Genomic DNA, 17963 nt, shown 5'->3' on the forward strand with positions numbered 1-17963 from the left:
ATCTGCTGATTTGAATAGTGTTTTGAGGTTTTCAATCTGCTGTTCAAGCTTCATCATTTGTTCACGTTTCTTTGAAGCACTTGAAACAGTTATCTTTCTTTTCTTTAGCCTTTCATAGGCTTCATCAGTCTGCTGTTTTGACCATTTTGATATGGCTTCAGCAGTATTAATTTTTGCATCCACCAGCTCCTTTTTCTTTCCTTTATACTCAGCAGTTAGGTCAGCAATGAGCTTTTTGTATTTGCTCCAGTTTGGAGCATTCTTCTTCTTTGTAGGATCATTCTTGATTTTCTCAATCCTTTCTGCCTCATGCTTTAGAGCGACTATTGGCCATTCTTCGAACTGTTGTTTTTCAGCAGGATAGAATTTCTCTTTCATGATGTAGGCTAGATATTGTTTTCTTAACCTTTTCTTTGATCAGCCTTTTCTTTGTTTAGGTCTTGTGCGAATTCTTCTATCTGCTTTACTTTTGTGAAGTAGAACTCCAGTCTTTTAGCAATGCCTTCGTCACTTAGACCTTCACTTTCACTATCAACTTTAGCTCTTACTTTAGCTTGCTTTGCCTTGATTTTGAGGTAATCATCCATATCTTCTGGTGCCATGTAGCCTATGAGTGAGGAGAATCTTCTTTTTGAAGGATCCTCTTCTGTATAGAATTGCCTCATCTCATTTTTGATAGCTTCAAGTTCCAGTGGATATTTTGCAGCATTAGGATCATGTATACCTTCATCGGCAGAGATTGGCTTTCTTTTTCTGCTGAAGAGCTTTGGTTGTGATGTAGGAAAGGTGAGAGCAGTGGTGGATGGTTGACTAACAGCTGTTGAAACAACTGGTGCCTCAACCGCTGTTGTCATTACAACTATTGATGTATCAGCAGATGTCTTCTGCTTTTGAGCAGGGGTTGTGATGGCAGTTGTTTGAGTGGTGGATGGTTGACTAACAGCTGTTGAAACAACTGGTGCCTCAACCGCTGTTGCCATTACAACAGATGTTGTAACATCTGTTGTCTTCTGCTTTTTGGCAGGAGGTGATGATGGGTTGGCTGATTTTGATGGTGATGATGGTTTTGGTGCTGTAGACACAGATGGTGGTGGAGCAGTAGTTGTGGTGGTGTGTGGTGATGTGGTGTGTGTTGATACTGCAATTTTAGTTTGGCTATTTTCTGGCTCAACATATATACCATCATCAATTCCCTTCTTCTTCCACTTGATCTTCTCCCCCTTTTTGGCATTATCTTAGAAGGGTTCATTCATGAATAGAACAGTGGAGGGAACTTTTCCAGAGGCACTTTGAATGTGAGCTTTGATAGCTTTAATATCTGCCTGGGTATCTTTGAATCTTGATTCCACCATATTTGTCAGCTTTTGAACATGTATGGCATGCTGCTGATCTGCCATCTGCTTTTGTTTTTCCAGCAGTGGTTGAAATAGGTTCCATAACTCATTTTCAGCAGGTGCTTGTTGAGCAGATGCTTGAGCAGGAGGAGCAGTTGATTGGGCTTTCTGAGCTTTTAACAGCTGCTGCACCATATCTTTTATTTCAGCAACTGAGGTCTCAAGGTTTTCGACCCTGCCCGTCAATTCCTGATATCTTGAATCATCACCTGAGTTAACAGGATCATCTGAATCCCCACCAGCAGTGGTTTTACCAATGAATGACTTAGGAACAGAGTCCCAAAAGTCAGCCATTGATGCCCCTTGTTCTTGGTACTGGGGACTTCTTTCTTCAGCACTTGATAACCTTTTGATGTTGCCAGTAGTTAAAACAATCTCACTGGTGGTTCTCAGTGGTGCTATTGAAGAAATTGCCTTCAAGGGAGTCTTATGAATGTAACCACTGTCCAAATGTAAACCAGCGGGTTCAACATTTGTAGTGGCTGCTCCACTTGAACTACTGACAGGAATTACTTGTAATTCCTGCAGTGTAACCTCCTCAGTTGTTGCTAGGATAGCAGAAATGTCAACATCAGACCCAGTCACCTGTTGAAGTATACTCTCAGTGATAGGTGGTTGAGAGGAACTAGTTTGTGTCTGAGTAACATCAGCTGCATGCAACAAAGGTATGGTGGATGGTGGTATTATGTGGGGTGAGGGTAAAGGAGTTGAAAGAGACATGTCCTTGGGATCAGGACTGTGGAAGATGGATCCGAGTGGATCCAGAGCTTCATATTGTGGTGTCCCTATGTTTACAACCTGATCCTTTTATGAGGATGCATGAGGAGTTTGAGGCAAGGGTTGAGATCTTTCTTCCACCTGTTGTGAGGAAGTAGCAGCAGTGGTTATTGGTGACTTTTGTGCTGTCACTGGCATTGACTCTGGGATCTCATCTTCCAGAGATGCCTTTGTTTTGGGTTTGGTGGGCTTTCTGGATATTTTCTTTTTGGTTCTTTTTGTGGTGGCAAGTGTGGGTTTCAAAACAGTGGGAGTACTGCTTTGATCACCTGGAGCAGTGGGCTCAGCAGCAGATACCTGAGGAGCAGTTTCATCTGCTAAATTCTGCTCAGGTACCCCTGCTTTTGTTTTTACAGGGGCTAACATCCTTGAGAAAGTCTCAGGTGTTATACCATTTATTTGAAAAGGGGAACCTTGTTTGAGCAAATCTACATCTTTCTTTTCAAATTTTTGTTCAAGATAATAACTTAGAAAACATGGAAAGAGCAGAAATACTTTGCTGTCAACATTCTTTACCATATCATTAAAAATTTCCTGGGAGTAATTGTAATCTTTATTATTTAAAATGGCATAGCCTAGACATTGAATTTTTAATGGTATTTCATTGAAAGATGTTGTTTTATTTGAAGCACACATTAAAAGTGTGTGAAATAAAAACCTGGGTGCAGAAGGAAAATAACATTTTTGTAAGGTATCCCTTTTAGGTTGTTCTGCATATCCCCTGTTCAGAAAATCATTTTTCAACTTGCTTTTTGAGAAAGAGATTTTACCTTTCTGATCATCGAGTTTGAAGACCTCTGAAATAGATTGCGGAGTGATTTGGATGGCTTTATCCTTTATTGAGGAGTTTATGGCTTTGATGACATCATCTTGTTTCTCAAGAGTGGCATTTTTCCAGAACTCTCTCTGGGTTTCCAGGTAGATGGGAGAATCTGCTGTTAACGAAGTTTTGTACTTTGATGCAGATATGATGTCTATGATAGAATTGAAGGTGTCGTCGGTTGTGGGTTTTGTGAGTATACCCACGTAGTTGTGAGGAGCTTTGAATGGTATTTCGCTCGCTTCAACAGCCATTTGAGTGGCGTCTGTTGGGGTGGAGGAAGAAGATGGTTTTGATTTTGACTTCGATTTTGGTTTCGTCATTTTTTATGAAGAAGATCGAAGAAGGTTTTGTGAAGAAGAGTGGGAAACTGCTTTGTGAAGAGAATATTTGGAATTCAATTCGACAGTGTGAGCCTCTGTTTGGGTTTAATCAGGGTTTTATTTTAGGGAAAAAGTGAATGCTGATGTGGCAGCGGTTATAATGATCTGACGGCTAAAAGTTGACCACGTGCCAACCCCTGATGAAATGGTAAATAATGGAGGACAGTTGTTTTGACAACCACTGATGGATCAAGCATCAGTAGTTACAACGGTAATAAAATGAAGCAGTGGGTGTATCAGTGGATAGAACAATGATTTTAAACATCAGTGTTTTTGAAAGAGCAGGGGTTGACTATCAGCAGTGGACAGACTTTAGAGAGCAGATGTTGAGGCACAACAGCATTTAAGGTACAACAGTGGTTGAAGACAATAATGAGGATCATTAGTATAACAACTGTTACAGCAGTGTTTTGACTTTTGACAAATAATTTTAGCATCTGCTTGTTCAGATGTAGGAATTTGATTTTGTCTTGTGGAAGCACAATATCTATCTAACATCTGTTGAGCATCAGAAATGCTATTTTTAACAAAATACATTTTAGATGTATATTATCAAGATTAAATTGCCAGCAGTTATCTACAGAAATTTTTTGTTCAAGGTTTTGCCACATGTTCATTACTCCTGACAGTGGTTTAGCATCCCAGATTATGAAGACTTTTCTACTAAAACTACTCATTTTGTGTCTAATTACTTGAACTAGAACATGAGTATCTCAGTAGTTCAAAATCAATTTGCAATCAATTTTTGATCCGTGACAACCAAACTTGAGCTTAGCATGACCTTGAGATGTGTGCCATTTCCTTTTGATCAGATTTAAGGAAAGTAATTTCACACAAAAATTAAGAAATTACATCCTGACCGGTGAGAAACTTTTACTATAAAAAAAAAACAAAAGTACAAAATATATTATCCAGGAAAAATGAGATAATATATCCGGATTTATTTGAGAAAAACACCTTAAAAAAATTAAAGGATATTTTGAAAATCATCGAAAGGATCTTACAGCTTTTCAAGTAAGTTCATGATCATATCATTCTCAAGTTATTTTGACCATTGTTTGGGATCATTTTCTAGACAATTGATTGTAAATTCTTCTTTTAAGGACAATCACTAGAGATGCCATTGTTACCTGAACGATTCCTGTATTTGATGAAAGCACACAGTTGCATAATGACCACTGTTTACCCAACTTTGACCTCATAAGTGTTTTATGCTTATACTCTTTTTCTTTTGGATTCAAAAGTTTTGAGATAACCACACTTTGAGATTTGTTTATTTCCCTTTTCCCTTTTTACCTTTTCCATTCACATGTACATAAATACTCACTGTGAGGAAACTTAGTCCAGAATCATTTTGAAGTAATGTTTTGAGAGATCTGGCCACATTTGTACATGTTTTATTACCAGATCTCACATTACGTATGATTTGGACTGTTTTGACACCTTGTTTTCTTAATGTTTTTTGACAAAGTTGATTTGGTCCTTTTGAGGATTCTCAACCTGCCTTTGAGCACATAAGAAATTTTGACTAAAGCTTTATTTCTCTCTTTCTATGTTAGCAGAGTACCAGTGTTTCGATGAACATAGGTTTTGCTAATCTGAGGTGCATACTTTAGTGTAAAATATGAAAACATCACAAATTTCATAACAACAGTTGAAATCAATTTTGAATGAAGATAAACATACCATAGTTACCAGATAAGTTTCCAGATCTGGAAACTATGAGTGATTTGTGCATGACATCACCAGTTGTATGAGATTTGTGAATCTTATGACATCTTGGTTGTTTTACAGAGCTTTTGAGTCATCATTTTGAACATAATTTCTCGTTACTCTGTTTTTCAACTAAACACAATCAACCTCAGTATCAATGAATTTTGAGCTGAACTGTTATGTCAAATTGATTGTTAGATCGAATTTGACTATCCAAGCTCTGATACCAATTGTTAGGATCGAAGGCTGTCATGATTATGCTTGTTTGTAAGAATTTGACAAGTCAATGGATATAAAACAATGTAAAGTGCAGCGGAAATGAATACAAACTTTATAAACATAATCAAAGAAGAGAATAGTTTGATAAACACATGCTTTCTCATTAAGTTGAATGATTACAATGAAAATCAAAAGATTACAAGCATGCTTACAATACTAAGCTCCCCCTCAGCCTAATACCCCAAGGTTGGTTGTACAAGATGAAAGGATTGAATTGAGGAGAAGAACTCACTCAAAACGATCAAGTGTAACAGTACAGAGTACTGTTACATTTATAGACAATCCAATCCTCTGAAGCATCTCAGCTGACGTCACCATGAAAGTGACATCTAACAACCTAACAAACTCTATCTACTGATCTATACAAAAACTGCTTTGCTAACTACTGATATTGCATTACATTACATAGAACAAACATAAAACTGTTGTTGCATCATTCTGCTGCTGTGAACCCAGCAGTACTTGTCATGATCAGCAGTGCTTGACTCAAGGCAGCAGATTGAACAGTAGGGCTTTTAGTCTTCATCAGTTATTGTGTTGATCAGCAGTTGTAGGTCAGCAGATGTTGATAGAGGCAGTACTTTGGAGCATATCAGATGTTTGAGCCACATTCAAGGGGAGAGCAAAGTGTAGGTTGCTGCTTATTGTTAGTCCACTGATGTGATCCGGTTTTGGTTTTACATTATCTGTTCCTCTGGTTGGGTTCAATCCCAACACCCCTCAAAGCCTATTTCTAAGCTAGATAAAGGATGCTTAGGGTATGTTTAGCTTATGATCTTGTTCTGGAATGTTCATTGCTATACGAATCGGCAGACTTTCGCAGTTTGTCACAAATAGTCCCTGTGATCGAATAAACTTGTTTTTGACACACCAAGCCCATCAAAACTTATTTCTAAGTTATGTAAAGATTATTTAAGGTACGTTAAGCCTAAGTCACTGTTCCAGGGTGTTTGTCGCATTAAACTGATTATGTTTGCGCATCAGTTTGCGTATAACTTTCTAGAAAGCGATTTAAAGCTTGAAATCGAACTAGAATCAAGACGTGAAATTGTCAAACATAAATTAACAAATATAGAGACCAAAACACCTCATTTTATTGATAATTGATATTGTTTTACATCATACAGTGTTTGCAAAGCACAAATGTTACAGACTCCCCTACTTTAGGAACTTTCGTCCCGAAATTTATTCGAAGGAGACCGTAGAGTGTATTTGAAATAACTGAAGGGTAAGCAAATTGCTAGATCACAAAGATGCACAACATCGTTTGGTGTTGGAGATTTTGGGGGATTCAAAATGTGATTTGGGATATTCAAAGTATCTTAAGGTATTCAAACTTTTGGGACTTGTGAATTTTTAAAATGTCAACCAGTATCTAAAAATTGTTTGGGTATGGCACTATGTTATACTAAGCTCTTACTGTAATCCCTAGCAAACAAAGGGGTGTACATTCAAGCCTTGTCCATACGTACACGGTTTCTATCGTCCCACGAGGTACATCCCATGTACCATGAGCATCTCATGCATAGGAGACGGGTCAACATACCTATGGCATGAAGATCGTCACCTTTAACACCGTAAAATACTCCCGGTTGGCTCGATTTGAGTTAATGAATGTACTCATCATCGTCCATTGCAAATAATCGCACAAATAGCAAATAATCACATAATCACATAATGGTCCAAGATAACATAAAATTACCAAGTGATCTTAGTAATGTTCTAAAGAATAACACAATAAGAACACTAATATATAGGAAGTACCATCGGCGTATCCACCATGTTCTTATCGCATCATACTCCTCCCATTACCTTAATCACTCTAGATTTATGCCACCATACTTAACAAGGCTTACTATGATTTTCATGCGTCAGATCTCATAATTAACTGTGCACCCATAATTACTTGTTTTGTCGCATGGTCCACATAGCTCTTCTTGTTAACTGAGGGTAAACAAATAATAAGGTTGAACTATCGTCTAAATCAAATAAACATCGTCACAACATAACATCTATCAAATCGAATCGTGTTTCATACTAGCAATGATAGCACTACTTATTTCGCATATAACAAATTTAGTAGTAGGTATTTCATTCTAGTATAAATTTTTGTATATGTTTCATACTAACTAAACAGGTAGAATGCAACATATACTAATCATGCATTGTCATCATAATGTAAGCATATGTAACACCCCAAAAACGGGTTTGGTAATCAAACCACGTTAATACTAAAAGACGGCTAAGGAACCGTTAGTGGTAAAATTTAGCCAGAAATTATTAGGATTATTATATGATTAAATCCAATATTTAATAAAAAGAGAAAAAGAATGCGTTTGGGAAATAAAGTTTATAGAAGGCCCGAGTTAACGGGACTTAAACTAAACTCAGTCATAGATTCCCAAAACCCACTAATTTAATTAGGAATGTTTAACCTAGTTAATAAGTGGGGAATATTGTTAGAAATAAGTAGGTTGTGCCCTACTTAATTAACTAACCCAAATTAGAGGGGCCAATATTGTTAAAATTGAAACTTATATTATTGGTTTTAATTAAAAATAAAACCAAACACCTCAAATGGAGATGTCTGGTCGTACAAGAAACACAGGGGGCGACACAGGCTCCCCTTCAAGCCCTAGTTCCACTAAAAATTGATCAATTGGAGGTTCAATTCGGTCCCAAATCAAGTTCTAAACACGGATTAGTGATCACCTCACTGAAGGGATCATAAGGTATGCAAAATTCTAGTATTTTGATTCATCTCAAGTTCTAGGTTAATTGTGAAAAACTGAAATTGAGCTTGATTGTGTCATGCATGAATGAAATTAGAAGAGATATGGTGTCTAGGGATGAACCCTAGGTGAAATGTTGTTAAAAGATTTCATGTTAATTATAGAGTTCATAATCACCATTGTAGGTGATTAATGAACTTGAAGAAAACTTGATAAACCCTAGAATTGTGATCTTGCTCCAGCATAATCTGAATTCAAGAGTAAATTTCAGAAATATGAATGTTAAGACTTGTGTAGAATTTTCTAATCGAAGTTAATTTAGATGATAATTACAAGTCATAAACTTGGTTTTAATGATATAAAAAAAATCTGACCCGCTAGGTGTGTTTGATGAAACGCCTAAGTGAGGATTAAAATGCTAAAAGTTGGGTAAAAACGCAGATTTGATTATTATAAATAATTATGCGTTAAAGCTTATGAAAAATGGGTTTTAGATGATTTAATGAAATTAATGTTGTATTGGTGTTTATAAACACCATACTAACTTGTATAAAGGAACTACTTGAACAAAAAGGGGAAAATTGCTAAGAGTTCATACTTGATTTGAAGTGGGTCTTGACATAAGAATTAAACTCATAATTTATGATTTAGTTCAATAAGAAAGTAGTCAAAGATTCATAAGGTGTGAAAGTCATGATTTAGAATGACTAATCTAACAACCTTGTGAATGATGAATGAAAGTAGGCGCTTAACAAGCTAGGTGAAGCTTGGGATGGAAGCGGGTCGATCGAAGCAAGTGAGTAAAGAAAAGCGTAATTCGGATGCAAGGTAAGTGAAACTTACACCTTTCGTAGAATAATTAGTTATTCTATAAGTTTTAAATTCGATAAGAACAATATTGGGAAATATGGATTCCCGACGCAATTGATACGAGTCGGGGCATATGCAATATTTGGTAAAAACCATGATGAAGGGTAAACTTTGGAAAATGGTAATATAGCTGTAAATGATAAGCATACAATGAATCTGGAAATGTTACCGTATGGGGTAACTCATAATAAGGAAAGGGATAAAATGGTAATTTAGTCGTGTGCCGACAAATATAAGTGAAAGTAATAAGACACCCTACGGCGTAAGCCGAAATGTGGTTAAATAATGAAATGGTATATATATATATGTAAATATATACCAATCTAAATTTAAATGCAAAATGTTTGGTCGTTTAGACCAAACGGGTCAAAGGGTGACTTGTAGTGCCATTCGACCAATGACGACTAATAAGTATGTGTCAAGTCTTATGCTTACAGGATAATAATGGTTTATGGATTAAAATGCTACGAATAATGCTACGCATTAGCATATTATAGAGGCAAGGTATCGAAACGGGTCAATAGATTGACCCGAGCCAGGTACGCGTAATTAGAGTTGTGGATAATATACTTTATGGCCATATATTGGTGAAAGCCCTTCGTAGTAAATGAGGGGCTAATGTTGACTAAAATGCCCTTGAAGGGTAAATAAGGCAAACAACCCATAAACGTTGTTTAGGAACTTATATTAAGATCTTGAAATCTTTAGACGCGTTTGAAAATAGTAGGTATAAACTATCAAGGGTTAAATGCCTTAAAATACGTATTGTTGCAAAATAGCGTATTTGCGGGGTAAAACTCGGAATAGATAGTCTATTACATTAAACTCACCACATTCATAGTTGTGGTGGAAAAACTAATCAAAATAAACGGGTGGGATTATGAGGCATAGAAGAAATGGGCGAAATTAGGCTTAAAAGGACATAAATGTCCTTAACGGGTCAAAATAAGCACTTGAACATAAACGGGTTTAGAATGTGTAATAACCCATGATTTGAGCCTTGTACAATAGGAAACAATCATAATGATATGTTTACAAAAGAAATAGGGACCGCAGACAGGTTGTTAGATGAAATCACAAACGGGTCAAAAGTTGGTAAAAAGGGTAATAAGCCGAAGACTTAAAAGTCTTAAATTTTGATAATCCGGATGCTGGATTTTAACTTCAAATGATGGAGGATCAAGTTACAAGCACGTAGGAAGAAACGGTAGGTCAAACGGACAAACGGATTAAACGTTATGAACGTTGCCGTTTTAGAAAACGGCAAACTTGGAGAATTCTGCAGAGGCCACCGTAAATTACGGTAGTTACCGTAATTTACGGTAGGCCATATAACTTTACGCCATGAACCTCCTGATTTACGGTGGAGGAATAAACATTCAGGGCTACCGTAAATTACGGTAGCCACCGTAATTTACGGTGGACCCTGAACAAAAATGTATTTTTGATCAGTTTTGTTTCCCGGACTCGTTTAGATACATATTAAATCCCGTATGACTAAAACATTTCATGTTTTTATGAAATGTAGGTACTTTTTTTATGCCGGAAGACGATCAAGCTCAACGAAGGACCGAACACGATATAGTTACATGCTTCCGCATTTTGCCACGTTGTAAATTTTAAACAACAAATTTCGATCACGTTATGTAGAATAAATTATAATTTGTAAAAGTTTTAATAAACCCGTATTTCCGATGTTTATGTAATCATAATTACATGATGGTTTTTCTTAAAATATACGTTAAACCTTGAATATTAAGAACGGGTGTTACAGCATATCGAGAAAATATTTTCAAATCATGCGCTAGGTATGCTAAGTTAACACACTAAGCAAATTGTATTTGAAAATAGTGTACTAAGTATGTTAAGTCAACATATGAAACAAATTGTATTTGTAATCATGTACTATACATATTAGATAAACAAATCATGTATGTAATGCCATGATCACAAAATAGTATTAACTTGTTCATAGTATTTGTAGCGATCGCGTTGCCAAGTTCGTATGAATGCACCAGAGTGCAATCATATTATGCTAAATTATAAGATTTAGTTACTAAAGAACGGAATCCTCAAAGTCGGCATGTATTTGTAATCACACATAGTGAAATCACATTAGAGTTTGTAATTGGAAAATGAATAACAAGGATACAGATAAACTTCTTGAAATTTATATTGTCATTACAAACATAGTTGAAATATGTACATTGTTTTCGAAAATAAACAGAAAAAAATAAATGTAGAGGTTCAAATGATCATAAGTGCTTGATCATTAGCTTGAGCCTCATTGACGTTGAACACTCGTCCATTAGCATTGGCAAGCTTAGGGCAGTTTTGCTTGAAATGATTTAAATCACCACAATTAAAACATGCTCGAGGGCGAGTCTGAGTCGGGGCTGCTCAGTTCTGGATACGACAGGTCACAGCTAGATGTCCAAATAGACCACAGATTGTACACTGACGATAAGGAGAATTTGTTGCATGATGATAGTTGCAATGATTGCACCAAGGTTGCTTTCCACGATAAAATCCCTTAAAGGGTACTGAGTTTAGTGGAACTGGTGCAGGAATTGCAAAATTCTTTGAAGTCTTTCGCTTCTTAGAAATTTTAGAAGATTCGGCCTTTGTTCCTTGAATTTTCATTAGTAGTCTCGGTGTTTTGTTTCTTGTCGTCCTTTGGAAAAAGTTTCCCTTTTCTAACCTGGGAGTCGGTTAGGTAGCGGCTAATTCCTTAGCCTCCCTAAGCGTTGCAGGTTTGCTGCCAGTGACAATGTCTCGGACAAGATCAGGTAGGCCAACAATGTATTTTTCAATGGCCCGATCCAAAGGTGTGACCATATTGGGGCAGAGTAGGCTTAACTGTTCAAACCGGTCAGTGTAAGCACGGTTCTCCCCACTGTCCTGTTTTAGATAGTAGAATTCGTTTTCAAGTGCCCTTATTTCGCTTCGTGGGCAGAATTCCTTCTTCATAAGATTCTTAAATTCTTCCCACGTTTGTGCCATTGCTATATCGGCACCTCGGTCTCTCATGATACCGTTCCACCAGGTGAGTGCTCTCATTTGAAAGACACTCGAGGCGAACTCCACCTTGCGTTCACTGGGACACTGAACATGGCGAAATGTGCTTTCTATACTCTCAAACCATTATAGGAGCGCAGTTGCTCCTTCAGACCCATTAAACCTGAGTGGTTTAGCCGAGTTTGTTTATAGTTACACGGCGATATAACATTGTTGTTGTTGTAATTATTTTGGATTTGGTTGACTTGGATCACAATGCCTGGGAGTAAAGTATCTAGATGCTGAGAAATCCTTGGTGCCATTTCAGGGTTCCAAGTGGCTTCACGGTGAGGAGGCATCTTGAAGGTATAGCTATAGTGAAAAATTAAATAAGTTAGATCCATCAATTTGTCATGAGTTTGTAACATCATTATATAATGAAAACTTTGACCTAGTAAAATCTCGTTCATAGATCTCATTCTTGTACTTAGAAAATATAGTGTTAACTTTGACTTAGTAAAATCTTGTTCATAAGTCTCGTTCTTGTACTTAGAGAATATAGTTTTGTAGTTTTTGTTTTTGAAATAGGAATTGTTTGAGAAATAAGCTTTTGTAGTATTTTTGGATGAGAGAATACAAACCAATTTAATGGTTTATGTTATAAATTTCTTACCTTTTAAAAATTTATTTGTTATTAGAATAAAATGTTTTAAATTAAAAATTTTTAAAATAAAGAAACTTTGTGTTTGAAATTTTGAAAATTCTCATCCAAATGGTAATAATTTGAAATTTTGAAAGACAAAGGTAGTGTTTTGAAAATGAAATAGGATCTCATAGTGTCATGAAACGAAATGAAATTCATTTCAATTATCTCGAATCAAACATATCACCGAAGGTAATATGAATGAGTAGTGTCACAAAGATTGTAGTATCTAGAAGTCGTTCGATATGGTTAGGGTAGATAGGTTTTTATAATGTTTCACGAAGCCTATAAGTGGAGACTCACCCTAAGAGTTCCCCGGTAAGAGTGACTGGTCGATAATGCGGATTTGTACGAACACTCTAGCCTGAGAAAGAAAACTTGAGGTACAGGCATCCACCCTTCCAGATTTCATGTGTTCACATTATTAAAACCCAAGATTTCGATGAAAAATGTTTGAGGAAAACATTTAAGAAATTTTTTGATACAAATCGTTTGAGATAAAACATGTTGTGAAATATTTTGACGAAAACGTTTAAGAAAACATTTTGAGAAATATTTTAATGAAAATGTTTTGAGAAAAAACATTTTGAGGAACACCTTAAGGCATGAAGCCTAAGGTTTAGTATTGAAATACATAATCTTGAAGCCAAAGAATGACAAAAGTTTAGTATTGCAATACATAATCTTGATTGTAAAAACTCGTGGCAAATAGTTTTCTATATGGCAATATGATTATTACTAAGTAATTTTTATGCAATTTGAAATTGTACATCGTAATCTCGTTGAAATCATCGTAAAACTCGTTAATGTGTTATTAGAAATCCAATCAAGGATTAATAATAACTGTTTTGAAATCAATCAAAACTTGTGTGAGCATTATATAAATCAAGTCAATGATTTATAATAATAACACTTCATACATCCTTCTAAGAATCTAACATATAAAGATATGGAAGATTCTATAAGGACTTGGATAATCGAACATTGAATCAATCGTACATAAAATCCTAAAGTGATTCAGATAACGTCACAAGAGTAATAAAATAAGAACACTTATATATAGGAAGTACCAGCAGCGTATCCACCATGTTCTTATTTTATTACGCCCGTTTCGTTATCTAAATCACAACTACCACATAAACACATAAATCGTCAACTTGTCACCAACTTGTAAACACGCATTAAAGTACACAATGAATCCATACAAGGACTCCAATATTAGTACATTAACATCCTAAAAGAATCATTCTATGAAAATAGATAGATGCTATAAGTATTTGGTTTCTGTCATATCGTCTAGTCAAATACGCATTAAAGTACACAATGAATCCAAGCAAGGACTCCAATATTAGCAACCAACTACCCACAGTACTTTACCACTCGACCCATTGGCCCACCTGTCCAACGGTGTCTGTGATTATGGTCATATCACCCAATGGCTGCCCCAATGGTGACGATTATCAAGTAAAGTGCACAATACCCCATATACCGGCTGTAACTTGGTGATTACATAAACTTAATCACTGTAATTTATAATTCTGGAAATAATTTGGAGTATTGTAAAACAGTTGATAAAAAGAGAATAACTCACATTGCAGATTTAGTACTGACAGAATATGATTTTAGCCCTGTTAACCTAATTTCAATAATAATGCACACAAAACAGGGTTAGTGATCAATACAACAGTCACGATATCTCACGAGATCAAATTCTCACAATGAACGACAAAGTGCGATACTTAAACTCATTTATCGAATTAACGACAAACGACAAAGTATAATACTTAAACTCATTCATCGAATTAACGATAAACGACAAAGTATGACCCAATGTGGGCGGCACTTAAACATTCTTTGGATATATTGATCTCGGAAACTGAATCGTAATAGCGATCGAGTAATTACCCTGTTCCGCGGCAGCACTTCGTGATCGTGTGTGTTTAATTTGTGATATAACAGCCTAACATCGATGTACAGAACGAATTCGATCGACGTTTTAACACCAATAGTCGAATGCCAAGGTCGGCTATTTATAGCCCAAATTTCATGTTGCTTACGGACCGTATGACCTAACCCTTACGGTCCGTAAGGCAAGCTGGTAGGCTTACGGTCCGTAAGGACTAACCCTTACGGTCCGTAAAGGTGCGGCCTAGCTTGTAGATTAGCCTAGTCAGTGGCATAGACTTGGTGAATCAACAACATTCGAAATTCAGTATATACAACGCATAATTTAAGATAATTATTGAATAGGGTTTAACCCCCCTGAGTTTTAGGGGCCCTGATCCTGATTCCGATTATTCCGGAAATTTTAGGGTTAGTGCGGAATTACTTGGGTGTCTCAATTAAGGTTTCCTTATTGACTAATTATTATTCTAATTACTAATTTTAATGATAGTTGTTACATCCTCCCCACCTAAGGAAAAATCTCGTCCTCGAGATTCATTGAAACAGATGAGTGTACTTGCGCTTCATTTCTGATTCCAGTTCCCAAGTATATTCCGGTCCTCTCTTTGAATTCCATCTGACTTTCACCAGTACTAGTCGCTTGTGTTTGAGAAACTTGATCTTTCGGTCTTCTATTTGTAAAGGTTTTTCTATGAATTTCAGTTTTTCATTTACCTCTATGTCTTGAAGAGGTACTACTATAGATTCGTCTGATAGACATTTCTTAAGATTGGATACATGAAATACATCATGTACTCTAGCTAGTGCCTCTGGTAATTGTAAACGATAAGCGACTGGTCCGATTCGTTGAATCACTGGAAATTGTCCAACATATCTGGGACTCAGTTTTCCTTTCTTACCGAATCTTACAACTCCTTTCCAAGGAGATACTTTCAGCAGTACTTTGTCTCCTATTTGGAATTCAAGTGGTTTGCGACGATTGTCTGCATAGCTCTTTTGGCGATCTCTGGCTGTTTTCAATCGTTCCTTGATTCGAGTTATCTTGTCTGTGGTTTCTTGCACAATTTTCGGACCTGATAATTGACTTTCTCCTATTTCTGCCCAACATACAGGTGTTCTGCACTTGCGTCCATATAGTGCTTCGAATGGAGCGGCTTCAATACTTGAATGATAACTATTGTTATAGGAGAATTCAATTAATGGTAAATGGTTATCCCAATTACCCCCAAAATCAATTACATATGCTTGGAGCATGTCTTCTAAAGTTTGGATCGTCCTTTCACTTTGTCCATCGGTCTGTGGATGATATGCAGTACTTAGATTAAGTCGGGTTCCCATTGATTCTTGGAAACTTGTCCAGAAACGGGAAGTGAAACGACTATCTCTATCCGATACAATGGAGAGCGGGACTCCATGTAAGGATACTATCTCATCTACATACAATTTGGCTAACCTTTCCATACTAAAGGTTTCCTTTATTGGTAGAAAATGAGCTGATTTGGTCAATCGATCCACGATTACCCAAATGGCATCATTACCTTTTCGAGTCTTGGGTAACTTAATAACAAAGTCCATTGTTATAAGTTCCCATTTCCATACAGGCATTTCTAACTGTTGTAGTAAACCTGAGGGTTTCCGGTGTTCGGCTTTAACTTGTGAACAGGTTAAACACTTAGATACATATTCGGCTATATCCTTTTTCATTCCTATCCACCAGAAATTCTTTCTTAAATCTTGATACATCTTATTGTTTCCTGGGTGTATGGTATACCTAGATTTATGAGCTTCCTCTAAAATCTTTGATCTTAAATTTCCCTGTTTAGGTACCCAAATTCTGTTTTTGTGGAATTTCCAAATTCCATCATTTCCTTGTTCCAATTCTTTTAGGTAACCTTTCATTCCTTCGGCATCGTCCTTGATTGCTGTTTTCTGGATTTCCTTCACTTGTTCCATTAAATCTATTTGTAGATTTATTCTAAGGGCACGGACTCGCCTTTGCTTTTCATGATACTTACGACTTAAAGCATCTGCTACTACGTTTGCCTTTCCTTCGTGATATTGAATATCACAGTCGTAATCACTTAAAATCTCCATCCATCTTCTTTGCCTCATGTTTAATTCTTTTTGCCCAAATATATATCTTAAACTTTTATGATCTGTATAAATAGTAAATTTACTTCCATACAGATAATGTCTCCAAATTTTAAGGGCAAAAACTATGGCTCCTAGTTCTAAATCATGAGTTGTATAGTTTTCTTCGTGCTTTTTCAATTGTCTGGAGGCATACGCAATTACCTTCTTGCGTTGCATTAACACACATCCGTATCCTAGTTTTGAAGCATCGCAATATACTTCAAAATCTTCTGTTCCTTCTGGTAAAGCTAAGATTGGCGCATTGGTTAATTTCTGTTTTAAAATTCTAAAGGCTTCTTCTTGTTTTGGTCCCCATTTAAACTTAGTGGCTTTACAGGTTAGCTTAGTTAATGGTACAGCTATCTTGGAAAAATCCTTAATAAACCGTCTATAATAACCAGCTAAACCTATAAAACTTCTAATTTCCATTGCAGTTTGCGGAACCTTCCAGTTGGTAATTGCTTCTATCTTAGCAGGATCTACGTGAATACCTTCGTGATTCACCATGTGTCCTAAGAATTGCACTTCTTGTAGCCAAAATTCACACTTCGAGAATTTAGCGTACAACTTTTCTTTTCTTAACAAAGTTAAGAGTGCATGCAAGTGCTGACAATGCTCGACTTGACTTTTGGAATAAATGAGTATATCGTCAATGAACATGATCACAAATTTATCCAAATATGGTTTACAAATCCTGTTCATCATGTCCATGAATGCAGCTGGGGCATTTGTTAGTCCAAAGGGCATGACTGTAAATTCATAATGACCATACCTAGTTCTAAAAGCAGTTTTAGGTATATCTTCCTCTTGAACCTTTAATTGATGATATCTGGAGCGCAAGTCTATCTTAGAAAAATATTTAGCGCCTTGTAATTGATCAAAGAGATCATCAATCCTAGGTAATGGGTATCGATTCTTAATTGTAACCTTATTCAATTCTCTATAATCAATACACATTCTCATTGATCCATCTTTCTTTTTCACAAACAATACTGGTGCACCCCAAGGGGATGAACTAGGTTGTATAAATCCTTTGCTTAGTAATTCATCTAATTGCTTCTTTAATTCTAGCATTTCGGTAGGAGCTAATCGATAAGGTGCCTTGGCTATCGGTATAGTTCCTGGAATTAGATGAATCCTAAATTCTACCTCTCTAACCCAGGCAAATCTTCTGGAAAAACATCTGGGTATTCTGAGACTACAGGAATTTTCTTAAGTTCTTTTCCTTTAGTACAAATGATTACTGAAATCATATAT

This window comes from Helianthus annuus, unplaced genomic scaffold (genome assembly GCF_002127325.2).
Source record: "Helianthus annuus cultivar XRQ/B unplaced genomic scaffold, HanXRQr2.0-SUNRISE HanXRQChr00c048, whole genome shotgun sequence".
In the NCBI taxonomy this organism is placed as follows: Eukaryota; Viridiplantae; Streptophyta; class Magnoliopsida; order Asterales; family Asteraceae; genus Helianthus; species Helianthus annuus.